Source organism: Lynx rufus, unplaced genomic scaffold, assembly GCF_022079265.1.
Source record: "Lynx rufus isolate CCGP_SWC_20201006 ecotype Redwood Valley unplaced genomic scaffold, mLynRuf1.p SCAF_3, whole genome shotgun sequence".
In the NCBI taxonomy this organism is placed as follows: Eukaryota; Metazoa; Chordata; class Mammalia; order Carnivora; family Felidae; genus Lynx; species Lynx rufus.
Window position 1 is genome coordinate 45,540,969 of NW_025814845.1, and position 14,836 is coordinate 45,555,804.

The 14,836-nt window shown below is 37.5% G+C and overlaps 1 non-coding gene and 1 pseudogene across 1 annotated transcript; both read right to left on the bottom strand.

Moving 5' to 3' along the window:
• Positions 1–2,954: 2,954 nt before the first annotated feature.
• On the bottom strand, positions 2,955–3,554 carry LOC124519960 (rho GDP-dissociation inhibitor 1-like; annotated as a pseudogene).
• A 10,327-nt stretch (positions 3,555–13,881) lies between these two features.
• On the bottom strand, positions 13,882–13,997 carry LOC124521357 (U5 spliceosomal RNA). Its single transcript, XR_006964457.1, has one exon. It is a non-coding gene; the product is annotated as a U5 spliceosomal RNA (small nuclear RNA).
• Positions 13,998–14,836: the final 839 nt, after the last annotated feature.

Below are 14,836 nucleotides of genomic sequence, written 5' to 3' on the forward strand. Positions count from 1 at the left end.
AGTCTCTTCAACAAATGGTACCGGGAAAATTGGACAACAACATGCAGAAGAATGAAACTGGAACACTTTCTTACACCGTACACAAAAATAAATTCTAACTGGTTAAAAGACCTATGTGTGAGACAGGAAACCATCACAATCCTAGAGAACACAGGCAGCAACCTTTTTGACACAGTTTGTAGTAACTTCTTACTAGATATGTCCCCTGAGGCAAGGTAAACAAAAGTAAATATCAACTATTGGAACTTCATCAAGATAAAAAGCTTCTGCACAGCAAAAGAAAACACTCAACAAAACTAAAAGGCAACCTACAGAGTGGGAGAATATATTTGAAAATGACATGTCTGATGAAGGACTAGTATCCAAGATCTAAAAAGAACTTATTAAACTCAATACCCCCCAAAATCAAATAATCCAGTTAAAAAATGGGTAGAAGACATGAATAGATATTTTTCCAAACAAGACTTAGAGATGGCTAACAGACACATGAGAAGAGCTCAACATCACTCATCATCAGGGAACTACAAATCAAAACTACAATGGGATCTCATCTTACACCTGCGAGAAGGGCTAAAATAACAGCACAGGAAACAACAAGTATTGGCAAGGACGTAGACTAAAAGGAACTCTTTTACACTATTGGTGGGATTGCAACCTGGTACAGTCACTCTGGAAAACAGGATGGAGTTCCTCCTCCTCCTCCTCCTCCTTCTTCTTTTAATGTTTATTTATTTTTGAGAGAGAGTGCAAGCAGGGGAGGGGCAGAGAGACATGGGGCAGATGATCCAAAGCCGGCTGTGCACTGACAGCAGAGAGCTCGGTATGGGGCTCGAACTTAAGAACTATGAAACAATGACCTAAGCTAAAGTTGGATGCTTAACCTACTCAGCCACCCAGGCACCCCAAGTTCTAAAAATTAAAAATAGAACTACTCTATGGCCCAGAAATTACACTACCAGGTATTTACCCCAAGGGTAAAAAAAAAAAATACTGATTCAGAGTGACACATGCATCCAACGTTTATAGGGGCATTATCAACAATAGCCAATTTATGGAAAAAGCCCAAATGTCAGATAAACAAGATGTGGTATGTATGTGTATGTATAGATATGTACACACACACACACACACACACACACAAATATTACTCAGCCATCAAAAAGTACGAATTCTTGCCATTTGTAACAAAGTGGATTTAGTCAGAAAGTATTATGGGAAGAGAAATAGTCAAGAGAAAAACAAATACCATATGATTTCACCCACTTGTTGACTTTAAGAAACAAATGAACACAGAGGGAATAAAAAAAAAGAGAAAGAAATCAAGAAACAGACTCTTATACACAGAGAATAAACTGAAGGCTACTGGATGGAAAGTGGGCAGGTGATAGGTATTAAGGAGGGCATTTGTGATGAATACTGGGTGCTCTAATGTAATAGATGAATCATTAAATTCTACTCTTGAAACTAATATTACACTGTATTTTAACTAACTGGAGTCGAAATAAAAATTTGGGAAAAGAAAAAAAAAGTGTGTGCATGCATGAGTGTGTTTACATTGATCTAAATTAGTTCTGTTATAAGTTCTTTGGTGTAAATATACTTAACATACATTTGGGACAACCATTATTCTGATGTTGGAGTAAGTAAATTATTTTTCTTTCTCCTGCTTCCCTTCCTCTTCCCTGGCCTTTTTTCTTTCCTCCTCCTCCTCCTCCTCCTCCTCCTCCTCCTCCTCCTCTCCTCCTCCTCCTCCTCTCCTCCTCCTCCTCTCCTCCTCCTCCTTCTTTTCTTTTTCCTTCAGGGAGTTAATTTCTTGGTCAGAAAAGAAGCAGGATCAGGCTCCTGAGCATTATAGACAAGTAGAGGCAAGTGGAGGGAAAAAGCGGGGAGGGGAGAAGTGGGAAGGAGAGGGGAGGCACAGGGGACGGCTCTGGCTGTGCTTGCTTGGTCCCATAGTTGTCCTGGCTGGATCTGAGGAGTGCCTGCAAGAGAAGACAGACTCAAGCCTGAGGGCAGAGGTAGCAGGCCAGGGAGCCCAGAGACTGCACTTATGGAGGCAATTAACACTGACAGGGCAGGCAAACGTTCCAAGCCCCCAGGCCCAGATGAGACAAATAAGGCTCAGCTGCGGGCTTCACGGGAAGGGGGCTGTCTTCCGGGGCGGGGGTGGGGGGGAGGGTCATGGGCTCCAGCGCTGCCCACTGGGACAAAGAAGGCAAAGGAATGAGGACACGTGGCCTCCCAGATGGGAAGGGAGGCTACTTCAGTTTTGGCAATTTGGCTTTTCCCAAGCCCCACAGCCCTGGCCTGGGGAGGGGGCTTGTTACACACACGTAACTGGGCCACGGGGATTACATATGGGGCAGGGATCCAGAGAGAGACCATGTGCTCATGCAGACATAGGGGGGTGGAAAGGAGGGGTTAAAGGTTAGTGATGGCCCCACACCACACGTTCCACACATGAAGACATCACAGTTAGGCGGTTACTGGCAGCGATGGACGAACTGACCAGAGACAGGTGGCTGGTCCCCAAGAGGCCTGGAATCATGCATCCTTCCCCACCCCCACCCCAGGAAAAGAGAAGAAACAAGATTCAAGGCAACTGCAAAGGCGCACAGAGGGCTGAGCACCCCATCAGATTTCCTTGGAAAAGCCAGAGCCTCAGGACGGGTGGTGGACCCTGATGGGGTACAGCAGGGGAGGTTGGAGGCATGAGCTAGAGTCTCCCTCTTCCCCTCTACCCAGTAAAGGCAGAAGCAGCAAGGCCAGACCACCAAGGAAGCTGGAGCCTGCAGGCAGGGCTGGGAGGGATGGCTAGAGCTGGCCAGGGGCAGACCCATCAGCACTTTGGTGAGGGTGTGGGATGGGTAGTGGTGGTGGGAGAGGTGGGGTACATCAGACAGGTCCATCCTTCTGTTGAAGGCCTGCCTGCCACCCGGCCCAGGGGCCAGGGCTCAGTCCTTCTGTTCCTTTTTGATGGTAAGATTCCACTCCCAGGACAGGTGGTCAGTCTTGTCATTGTCTGTGAAGCAGGACTTGATGTTGTAGATGCCATGAGCCAGCCTACCCTTGGGCATCCTCTCCATGGGGGACTGGAACTTGTACTCCTCTGCCTAGGCCTGTAGTTCCCCACCAGGTATTGGTCTTGTCAATCTTGATGCCTCTCTCTACATGTGCTGGATGTACTTCATGCTGGACATAATCTCCCGGTTGATTGGGAAAGAGATTTTTATCTGGCATTCCATGCCCTACTTCCACACAGAGGACTGCTTCTTGAAAGTTCTCCAGGTCCAGGTCCAGGGGGCCTAGGGCCAGGCTACACACCAGGGTCAGGCAGGTCACAACAACCTTGGGGATAGCAGGGTCAGCAGACAGAGCTACACAGCCCCACAGTGCCTCCTTGTTCTTGCACAGATTCTCATCATCTTGTCCTGCTCCTGGATCTCCTGGATGCTCTTCTGGGCCGCTGGCTTATAGGTGACCCAGTGCTCATCCTTCTCATTTTCAGCTACAGTTTGCACTAGCTGCTCAGCTGTGGGCTCCTGCTCCGCCATGCTCACCTCCAGCTGAGTCTGGGACACTGGAATCTCCACTGACCACTATTGTGCTCTCTTCCTCTGGGGATAGCAAGTAAGTTCTTAACTGAACATATAATTGTCTTAATTATTGTGTTAGTCTACTTTTTGTCTAGTATGCTATATGTCTTAGTCTGCTAAGGCTGCCATAACAAAATACCATAGGCTGGGTGTCTTAACAACAGAAATGTATTTTCTGGAAGTTCTGAAAGCTGGAAGTCTACCATCAGGTGTCAGTGTGGTGCATTTTTACCCCCCAAATCCCATGTATCAATATACTACTTGGAAAACACATAAAGTAGTTATTCTTGGTCAAGATTTAGGTAGGCAGCATACTACCCCTTAAGGTTTCTCTGCCCTCTTCAGGAAAATTCCACATAATTCATTTTAATGACCTCTTCACATGTATTCCAAGAAGAGGAAGTTGCTACTGACACTTTTTTAGCTAAAGTAAATGAGGTATAACAAAGACTGTTGTGCCTTAACTTAAGTCAGCTTCTCCATAAGAATGTGTATTTGTATTGTTATTAACTTAATCTTTGGAAACTCATTTTCCTTATTTGGTGTTTCCTTTTAACTAAGAAGTCTAAAACAAACAAAAATCTTGTGTATTATCCTGATATAGTTGAGTAAACAATTATGTGTAGTTGTTCTTATATGGATAGTAATATGATTGTGACATGTACAAATTGTCTTCTTATAATTTTCAGGTAAGTGAAGGAAAAATTTGTATGATAAATATTAAAGTGGACATTTTATTAAAAAAAAAAGAATGTGGTTGCATCAGAGAGGAATCGCTTATGGCACGTAGGGACAATAAATTTCTTAACGACAGAAAAAAGCTGCCTTGTTTTTCACCCCAGGAAAATAGTATTTGAAGCTATTGCCTTTAAGTAACACAATATTTAGAACTGATTCATGTTGACTTTTTTTATGTTGATTTTTTAAATGGCATAGCATTTTTCCAAAAATAAGGAATTGTCATTTTGATGTCTGAAAAATTCTCATCTAATTTTAGAGCAACATATTCCACAATAAATATTGTTTAGATTTAAATTCTTTAAGAGATTTCAAATAGTAAGAGAAGTAAATAAAAAAATCTCTGGGAATACAGGACCACATGTTCATATCAAACCAGTCGTATTTAAGTTTTGTAGTTCGGAGGACAAAGAAGGAAAAAGATCCATGCTTAACAAGTGAGAATTCACATTGCTAATGTACACCAGATATAAAGAGAAGAAACAACTTTATCATATCCCATGATTTGAGAGATCTCTAAATATTTCCTCATAGATTTTATCTTTTGTAATATTCTATTTCAATGCCTCTTTTATAACCCCAAATAATCACTATAGTGATAAACTCTGAAATCCATTAAAAAATTCCTGCTGAATATGTATGTGTATGCATAATTTTTCTTTCTAAATTGTTAATGCCTTTCTCTTGTATCTCTGCCTTATTTATCTATATGTAAATATGCATGTGAATACTTAAATTATTGATTTTAATGGTAGTCAATTCAACAGTACTAAATATAAAGATGTTACTTTTATTTCACATAATTTTTATAAATAAGTTTTCACTGATATAATATAGAAACATATTACTAAGTCTATTACCCACAGCCACCTATCATTATGTATCTGGGAATTTCTAAGATTAAGAATTAAAAAAAAAAGAAAAAGTATTTCTTTGGCTATATATGTACATGCATGTGTATGTTTGTCTACTTTTACTATAATGAAGAAAATTAAAGGAATACCTCTCATATAATTCAGCTGTCCCACTTCTAGATATATATCTGATGGAATCTGATGGAAGTGAAATCACTCTCAAAGAATATCTGCACTCCCATGTCTATTGCAGCATTTTTCACAATAGCTAAGAAATGGAAACAACCTGTTTATCAAAGTACGAATGGATGAAAAAATGCACGTGTGTGTGTGTGTGTGTGTGTGTGTGTGTGTGTGTGTAATATTATTCAGCCACGAGGAAGAAGAAAATTCTGCCATTTGTGAAAACATAGAACGATCTTGAGGACATATGCTAAGGGGGATAAATCAGACAAAGACAGATACTGCATGGTATCAGTTAAGTGCGGAATCTAAAAAAGCCAAACTTGTAAAAAACAGAGCAAAATGGCTACCAGGAGCTTGGGGGTGGAAGAATAGGAGAGATGTTGTTTCAGGGTACAAACTTGCAACTAGTAGACGAATCCTGGAGATCTAAGGTCCAGTACAGTGAATACAGACAATAGTATTGTATTCTAGTAATCAAACCTGCTAAGAGATTAGTTCTGAATTATTCCCACTAAAAAAAAAAAAAGAAATGATAATTGTGTGCCATGTTAGAGTGCTAATGCTGCAACTACATTTGTATTACAATATGTAAAGAAATCAAATCAAATGTTACACAAGTTTTATGTCAGATATATTTCAGTAAAAGAAAAAAAATTGCTTTTATTCTAAAATGTGAAGGTAACAGGAAATTAATTTTCTAATTTGGAATATCTCCATATAGTGTTTGTGGTTTTGAATTATTGACATTTATTTATATATGTTTATATATGCTTATATTTATATATGTATACCACACCATATTGTTTAATATAGGTCAAACCCTACTTTCAAAAAATCAATACTTTACATTTGACTTTCATAAAACTTTCTGGATCATGTGTATTATACAAACTATAAAAACTTTCATTATTCTGGCTGTCACTAGTGTAGTTTCTACCACATGATCAATTCAGTTTCTTTTATGTTATTTGTATGCTTACTGTTACCAAAGAGCTGTTAAGTAGAAATACGTTCTTTTACACATTATATATTGAATAATGAATAATGCATAAAGGTATATATTGAATAATGTTAGTAAACACCTACAAGATAAGTTACAAAATGATACTCTGTTAGTAATCCCGAATTGCAGACAGAAGGAAAAGAACTAGTTGTGTGTAGCATGGCATGTACCAACACAAAATAAAAATCCAGGAAAAAGGTTTATTTTCTATTAGGGTGTAATGTGTATTGGTTATTGGTTTACAAAGAAATCTCACCACTAAAATAAAGCCATACTTTTTTAAAGTTTCCTGGATATTGAGGAATGGTAGCTAACACTTAAGAGAGAGTATCACTATCTACTCAGTGTAAAATAGTTATTGCCTTCAAGGCTTCAAAGAATTAATACCATCCTTAAGTTCAAGAGCAGAGTTTTAGCATCATCAACTTTATGAAAGTATAGTCTGACAATGAATGATTTTTCTTGTTCTTTGCTATTTATTTTGTTACTGACCTGTGAAGCCAACATATTTTCTTCTGAATTATCAAAATAGAGTATATCTGTGTTTATAGTGAATGAGCAATCAATAAAATTTTTTTAACTGGCACAATATTCTAAAACATTTTCACATCTTATCTTTTCTCTGAATGCATACAGCAATTGAATCTTTACTGAAATTAGAAATAGATGAAATCAGCATAAAAAAAGAATAAAATATTAGAACAGTTCTCACTTTGTTCCCAAATTCCGATACAGAGTTCTACCTCGACAGGCTAGCATGCAGTCTCACGCTTTACACACCCATACTTTGTGGCAGTAGTTTGCAAATTGTGTCCTGGCTGTTGCAAAGAGCCAGCTCCCTCTGAGTGCCTCCTGGGAGAAAGGTTGTAAGGGAAGAGCCAGAAAGATGACATTGGATCATGCCATCTCTTTTTTGTGAGTAGCTCTGCTTTCAACTGTGTTAAACATTAGACTTCTGAGTAAATTTTCTTTAAATAAAATGTTCTCTGATTAAAACATTTTAATGGAGTTGGAAAAATAATGCCACTATAGTATCCAATGAGCTTTAAAGTTTTTGTTGTTGTTGTTTATTTATTTTGAGAGACAGAGAGAGAGAGAGAGAGAGAGAGAGGAGCAAAGAGGGAGGGAGGGAGGGAGGCAGGGAGGGAGGGAGGGAAGGAGAGAGAGAGAGAGAGAGAGAGAGAGAGAGAGAGAGAGAGAATCCCAAGCATGCTCTATGCTGCCAGTATAAAGCCCAACACAGGGCTTAATCTCATGAATCACGAGATTATGATCTGAGCCAAAATCAAGAGTCAAATGCTTACCTGACTAAACAACCCAGGCACCCCCGCTTTTACTTTTAACTTTAAAAGGTGACTTTTCACCTTATAGTATAATTACTTTATAGGTTCAAGAATTCTCTTAAAATCATGGGGAATACAATATGTAGGGTGTTGGGAAATACAATTTAAGCATACAGATGTATGGTGTCACACACACACACACACACACACACACACACACACACACACACCAGCTGAGAAAAGAAGTTAAATCCACTCATGGCAGCAGGTATGAATCTTCCCTGAGAAGGTCAAGGAGTCTTTAGTACTAACCTGTTACCATTTCTGTTACATCCCTCAAAGTGATATCTGTTACTATTTCCTTTATGTAAATGATTACATAATACAAACTGACTTTTTGTCTCCGTAATTCAACTCCAAACATCTGCTGTTTTCTATTTTTTTTAAATTTTCTAACATTTTATTCTTAGTATTAAATATCTGGGTAGTTCTCCTGAATGCTCATTTACTCTATTTGATATGTTTCTATATGAACGAGTAATATGTGGCATGGAGAAACCAGAAAAAAAAAAAAGGAAAATAAAACTGATGTCACCATTAAGTACTGGGGTAAACTGTGTATTTTCTACTTCAGCAAATCCATCAATTGCAAGACACATCATTAATTGATGTGTCCCTAAGAAAGAAAAACATTACCAATTAAACTACGGCATGCTACCTATGCTAGAACTGATTCTAATTTTAGAGATATCGTAATGTTAAATGTATGTACCTAGAACAAATGTAGAAATCAGTCATTTAATTTCTACAAAAATATCATATGGAATGAATTTTTAGTTCCATTCCTCAAATGGGGAAAATTAGTACAGAACTCTAAGGAACAACCATAAGAGGACACAACTCACATATAGCACAGAGTTCAGAATCAAATTTGTCTAGCTTTATGGACCATCTTCTCCCTACAGATTTCCACTTCTTATGAATTCATTGTAAATTATAATGTAATATAATGATGATGTCCTATTGCTGGTTCACTTCTAGAATTGGCTCTCATGACTCTTATTTAATAGCCTGTTTGCCATAATAGATGGAGACCCTGGTGTAACCAAATAATAGATTTTAACATATCCTTAACTCATGATTACTAAGAAAAAGATACTGATTCTCTACTCCTAAATCTCAATAAATGTTTTTGAAATGTTCCACCTCATGATATTTATGGCAAATATAGTACTCTGTACTCAATAGCCTTACAATGTTTTGATCATTTGGATAAACTGTCAAAGCACCTGTGGGATTGAGCAAAGTTGTTTTAACCAATAAACCACATAATCCAGTGTAATATGACTTTGGCTATAGCTATCCATGTAATGAGCTTCAGGGAATTGATGAATCAGTGAATTAGTCTTTAAGTCATTAAAGCCTCATAAATACTTAGTATCTTATACACTTAAACAGGTAATAATATTAATATATGCAAGCATTTATTGAATGCATATTCTAAACCAAGAACTTATTTAAGTGACTTTTTGTCACTATTTCATTTACATCTCACAAAAACATGAGGAAATCATTGTTACTATGCCCCCATTTTTTAGATGAGAATCTAAGGGGTCAACAAATAATTAATTTACACAGTTAAAACTGGAACACAGAAAATATAGCAGTTTCACATTTGAAGCCTTTAACCTACCTACGTATATGTCTTTCCAAAGAGGAAGGAGAAATGGGCTGGAATTCTAGAAACCTGCACTGAATTTCAGGTAACAAACTGAGTTCTGGAGCTTAATCAAATCACTTTTCCTGACTCAGAGTGACCTTTTTGAAAGATATGCCTTTCTCTGATTATTCCAGCTTCACTATACCTTAAAATGGGTTTTCCTTTGCCTGTATGTCGTCCTCCCCGCCCAATCCAAACTTGTTGGTCTGAATTTTCCTACTGACTCTGCATGAACATGCTTCTTTAGTTCCAAGGTCTCAAATCCTAATCTTCATGGAGAGTGTGGTGTTCTTACTGTTATGGTCCCACAGCACCCTGTACATACAGCATTTAGTGCATTGTTAATTCAAGATATTCCCCCAAAGTCTCTGAACTTCTTTAAATGTTATCTCATTCCCAATACATAAACAGAGAGCATAGCCTCACATACACAAAGCATTTAGCAAATGAATGCTAAATGGAAGAAAGAAGAAATGGATAAATGGACATCAATTTCCTCATTTATATAATAAAGAATTTGGTTTAGTTGAATGGAAGATTCTTCCTAGCCCTAAAGCTAATCACTTCTGCCTCTATTGATATATTAAAGCATTTAATCAATACTTACTATTGATCTTCTTAACCTCAATCTCCATTACACACTTTTGTTGCTTTCTTACTTGCCCAAACTGGCAGAGATTATGACTGTACCAAAAGATGTGCTGCTTTTCATTTATCAGATTCTCTTGCAAAAAAATTGGGCCCTGTGACTAACACCTCACCAAGAAAACTTTGGAGAAAGGATTATATTACGTTCAGGCCTGGCCCTTAAAACATCCTGAAGGGCCTAGCAGATCTCTTTGGTTCTCCAGTCACCCTGAAGTAGGGAATCACTGAGAGTATGGCTTGGAGACCCTAAGGAGCAATGGAGTAACGAAATGAAAAACCACTGGCTTTCTAAATCACTGCTTATGTAGGAATGACCCAGGAAAGCCACATGACTTGTGTCAGGCTGTGTAATTAGCATCTCTTCCTTCTTTTTTTTCCCCTTTATTTATGTTTGTTTTAGTCTAAAAAGAAGAAAGTATGTAGAATTGATTCATGGTATCTTCATCTGAATTTTTCCCGTAAGACTTTCTGAGTTACAAATCTGTAGAGTCTTAGACATAGCAGAGCCATTGTTAATGGAAGAGTAGAAACAGGAGTTTCAGACTGACAATAGATCCTTCAATAATCAACTAAGGCCCAACATATATACCAGGCACTTGGTAGACATGACAACTGAGCAAAAAATTAGCATTTAGGGTCTTTATGTCTCAATGGGTGGTAAATAAATGTATATCTACACACACACTCCTTTTCTTTCCCTGCAGTTTCAATTTTGCTTCGTTTTGAATGGATGATATAATGCTGAGAAGAGAATATGTAGTACATGAGGAGACCACACTTATAATTTATTATCTCTAAGAGAAAATATCCTACAAAGCTTGGCATATTTTATTTTACAGCTTAAGATTTAACTTCCTAAACTCTAATAAGAAATCCCTCCAGGAGAGAGAAAAAAAAATGTATGGTTCATTATTATAATTTCCCAAAAGAGTCTTTAAAACCAGGGTTACTTTAGGTGAAGCATATTTTAAATCATTTGCTAAAATATTTAATGTTGACTCCTAAATATCTAAAATATTTCATTGAACTGGCTTTACAAGAATGTTCCTTTCAATGTTTCTTTTCAGATAGGATTATAACAAAAGAAGAAAGTTGTGCCATACTTATGTAATTCTTTAGTAATCTCAATAAGTAATATTATTAACATCTAATTTCTGATCTCAAATTTATTTATTCCCTTATCTTCTTCCTGATATTTCACAGGCCTCTTGATTTATCTGTTACAGTGTATAGAGTCAGAAAATAAGGAAGAAAGAACCAGAGAGAAAGGGAGAGAGAGAAAGGAAGGGAGGAAAGAAGGAAGGACGGAGGAAGGTAGACATGTGTCTTGTGTACAGGAAAGGTTTGGAAAGCCATTTTTCCATTCAGAAAAAGCAAATGAGAGAGGAAAACCCACAGGTTTAATACAGTGGTTAAATTTGAAAACATGCAAAATATTGGGAGAAATTAAAAATGACAGAAAGCTGGACATACACTGCATCATGGGACATTTTGCCTTGGTCATAGAGATCACTGTCTGAACACGAACTGAATCAGTTACACATTTAAAACATTAAATTCAGCAAAGGAATAATAAGTGAAGCAAAGCTCAAAAAGAAAAAATAAATATTACCTAAGAATGAAAAAACCTAAGTAATATTACCCTAAGTAAGAATGAAAAAACCTGAAAGCAATACTTGTACTTTGTGTTTATTCCTTTTGTTTAAAAAATTGCAACCACTGATCATGCTGTCCAATCTTTGGAAGCTAGGAAAAATTAGATTAATAAACCTTGAAAACAATTATTGGTAGTGTAAATGGCCTGTCCCCAAAAAGCCATTTAGGTAACTTCCCTAATTATTAAGATCTTATTTATTTTAAGATTGTTTATTTATTTTGAGAGAGAGAGAGAGAGCATGAGAGGGGAAGGGGCAGAGAGAGAGAGAGAGAGACTCAAGCAGGTTCAGTGCTGTCAGCTGAGAGCCCATCAGGGGGCTTGATGCCATGAACCGTGAGATCATGACCCTAGCGAAATCAATAGTTGGACGCATAACTGACTGACCCACCCAGTAGCCCCAAGATCTTCTTCTAATGAATAGTAGACACAAATGTCTGTGCTCAAATAAGAAACCCACCCCCAATTTTTTCCAAATCATTTAGTGGCATTTAGTTATACTTTTTAAAAATATGATTGTGAGTGCACACAACTCTGCTAATTAGTGCCCATATTTGGACTGAAGCATAGTTCTGAAGCTCAATCTCAGCACCGTCACTGCTCTTCTCACTCTACTGCTCTGACCCTTGGGATGTATACCTTTCCCTGAAGGAGAAGCATTTTGAGTTGCCTAACATCTAAAAAACACTTAAAAAAAAATCCCGTTATGGGCTAAATTGTGTCTCCTCAAAGCTCACATGTTGAATTAAGGCCTAACATCTAGTACCTCAGAATGTTAATTATGTTCGGAGATAAGGTCTTTAAAGACATGATTAAAATAAAATGACATTATGTTTTGCTTTGTTTTGCAGTGGGCCTTAATCCAGTATGACTGGTATCTATATAAGAAGAAGCAATCTGGGCACGCACACAGAGACACTAGACATGCGCACACAGGGATGCCCGTGTCAAGCCACAGCATGAAGGTGGCCATTTGCAAGCCAAGAAGGGAAGCCCCAGAAGAAACCAACTCTGCCAGTCCCTTGATCTTGGACCTCCAGGCTTCAGAACTGTGAAAAATGAAATCTTTGTTTTTTAAGTTCCCCTAGCTGTGGTGTTTTGTTATGGAAGCCTGAGCAGGCTAATACAGATCCTAAGATTTCTGTCCTAATAGTTACTAAATGTTGTGGGGAAATGTACACAATTTTATCTCATTTGCCTGGAAGGACTGATGTGAAAATTTCTGAAATCCTGATTATTAAAAACTTAGGGAACCTTTATGAGATAATGATTATTTAAAAATTAGAGGTTAATATTAGAATATTAATAGCTATAAACACATATTTTCTAAGTGTTCACATTTTAATTGATCCATTATATAGTTTTCAAATTAAGAGAGTACAGCAGATTAGAGCACTGTTTAAATATACCATTGTTCTTCTCACCTTTATAGAAGTGCGCTTCCTTGCCCTGTTATGTTGGTTTGGCCACATGGCTGGCATTAGCCAGGGGATACTAACAAATGTAATTCAAATTAATGTTCAAACTATGTTTGTGCAGTGGGGCCCTTGTGACTCTGTTCTGGCCCTGGGAAAACTTTTCCCTTCAACTTGGGGCTCAAAATGTCCTCCCACAGAGCAGACCTGAGGCTAACACAGAGGGAGGAGCCAAGGCCAGTTGCCCCCCAGGTTAAGCAAGAGCCCCAGGTAAGTCTATCCAAGATGACCTGATGCACAGGTGAACTGCAGATGTATGAAAGAGAACAAATGACAGCTATTTTAAGTCACTCAGTTTGGAGGTGTTCTGCCATGTAGCTTTTGAGCCATAATTGACTGATGCATAAAGCATGATTGCAATCAATAAAATAAAGCAAGTTGATTACAATGTAGGCAGAACTTTTCAAAAATTTTCAATAGAGTATTTAGGAAATCAGTATTCTTGTTGAAAATTGAAAATATTATTGTTTATTTTCAATACCAGAAATAGAAGCTAATGCTGACATTCTACCATTTCTTGAGCACTTATTATGTTCTAGGCACAGTGATGACCTCTGATTATTTTATTTCATCTCAGTAATGACCCCAAGGTTAAGTATAATGATTACCATATTTTACAGATATTTAGTGATTTTCACAGTATCATACAGCTAATAGGTTGTGGAGTTGGAATTTGAATCCAGACAATCAGCTTCTAATGCCTGGGCTATTTATTTATTTATTTGGCCCTAGTAAAACGAAGCCTCAAACAATTGATTTAAGACATAGAATTGTTCCTCTCAATGGAAATTTTTAGTAAAAGGTTAAAGATGTAATCAATTTGAAGAGAAACCAGAATATATTGAGCTCTTAATTTTTATAGCATATCCAGATATCACAAATTCTCTATTATTTCATGATTATTTTATAAACTTAATTGCAACTATAATAAATAGTATTTTGTATACAAATATGTCTTCTCCAGGGGTGTCTGGATGGCTCAGTTGGTTGAGCTTCTGACTCTTGATTTTAGGTCAGGTCAGGCTCCCAGGGTCATGAGATCAAGCCCCAGTGGGCTCAGCATGGATCCTGCTTGATATTCTCTCTCTCTTTTTGCCCCTCTTCCCCATTCATGTTCTCTCACTTTCTAATACAACCACAAAGATGTCTTCTGCACACTATATATACTAAAGATTATGCTTTCATTATATATCCTACCATATATGAAGAATCTTACCTATTTAAAAACCTCTTTTGTTCTATGCCTAAGTCTGTTATACATAAATATCCATATTAATTTATGTCTAAATAAGTTGTGTGTGTGTGTGTGTGTGTGTGTGTGTGTGGATGGATGGATAGATAGATAGATAGATAGATAGATAGATGTGGATTCTTAGTTTCTTATCATTAAACGCAGCTTCTTTCACTTGCACATAATAGGAAACAGAACTGATGGGGAATTGCCAGGCTAAACAGCTACACTAAAGCCAATTGACCTAGCCAGAGCTTTGTTTTAATGATAATATCAAGCTGATGGGAATTGAGTAAAAATATCACTTCTCTGTAACCTTCTCCATAACTCGTAGGTGACCTATTCAAGAGTTATTATGGGACAAAGAAAGATGAAAGGCATGCATGTTAATGGAAATTATCAGAACACTGAAGTTACTTTTGGAAAAAAAAATGGGTGATTAAAGAAC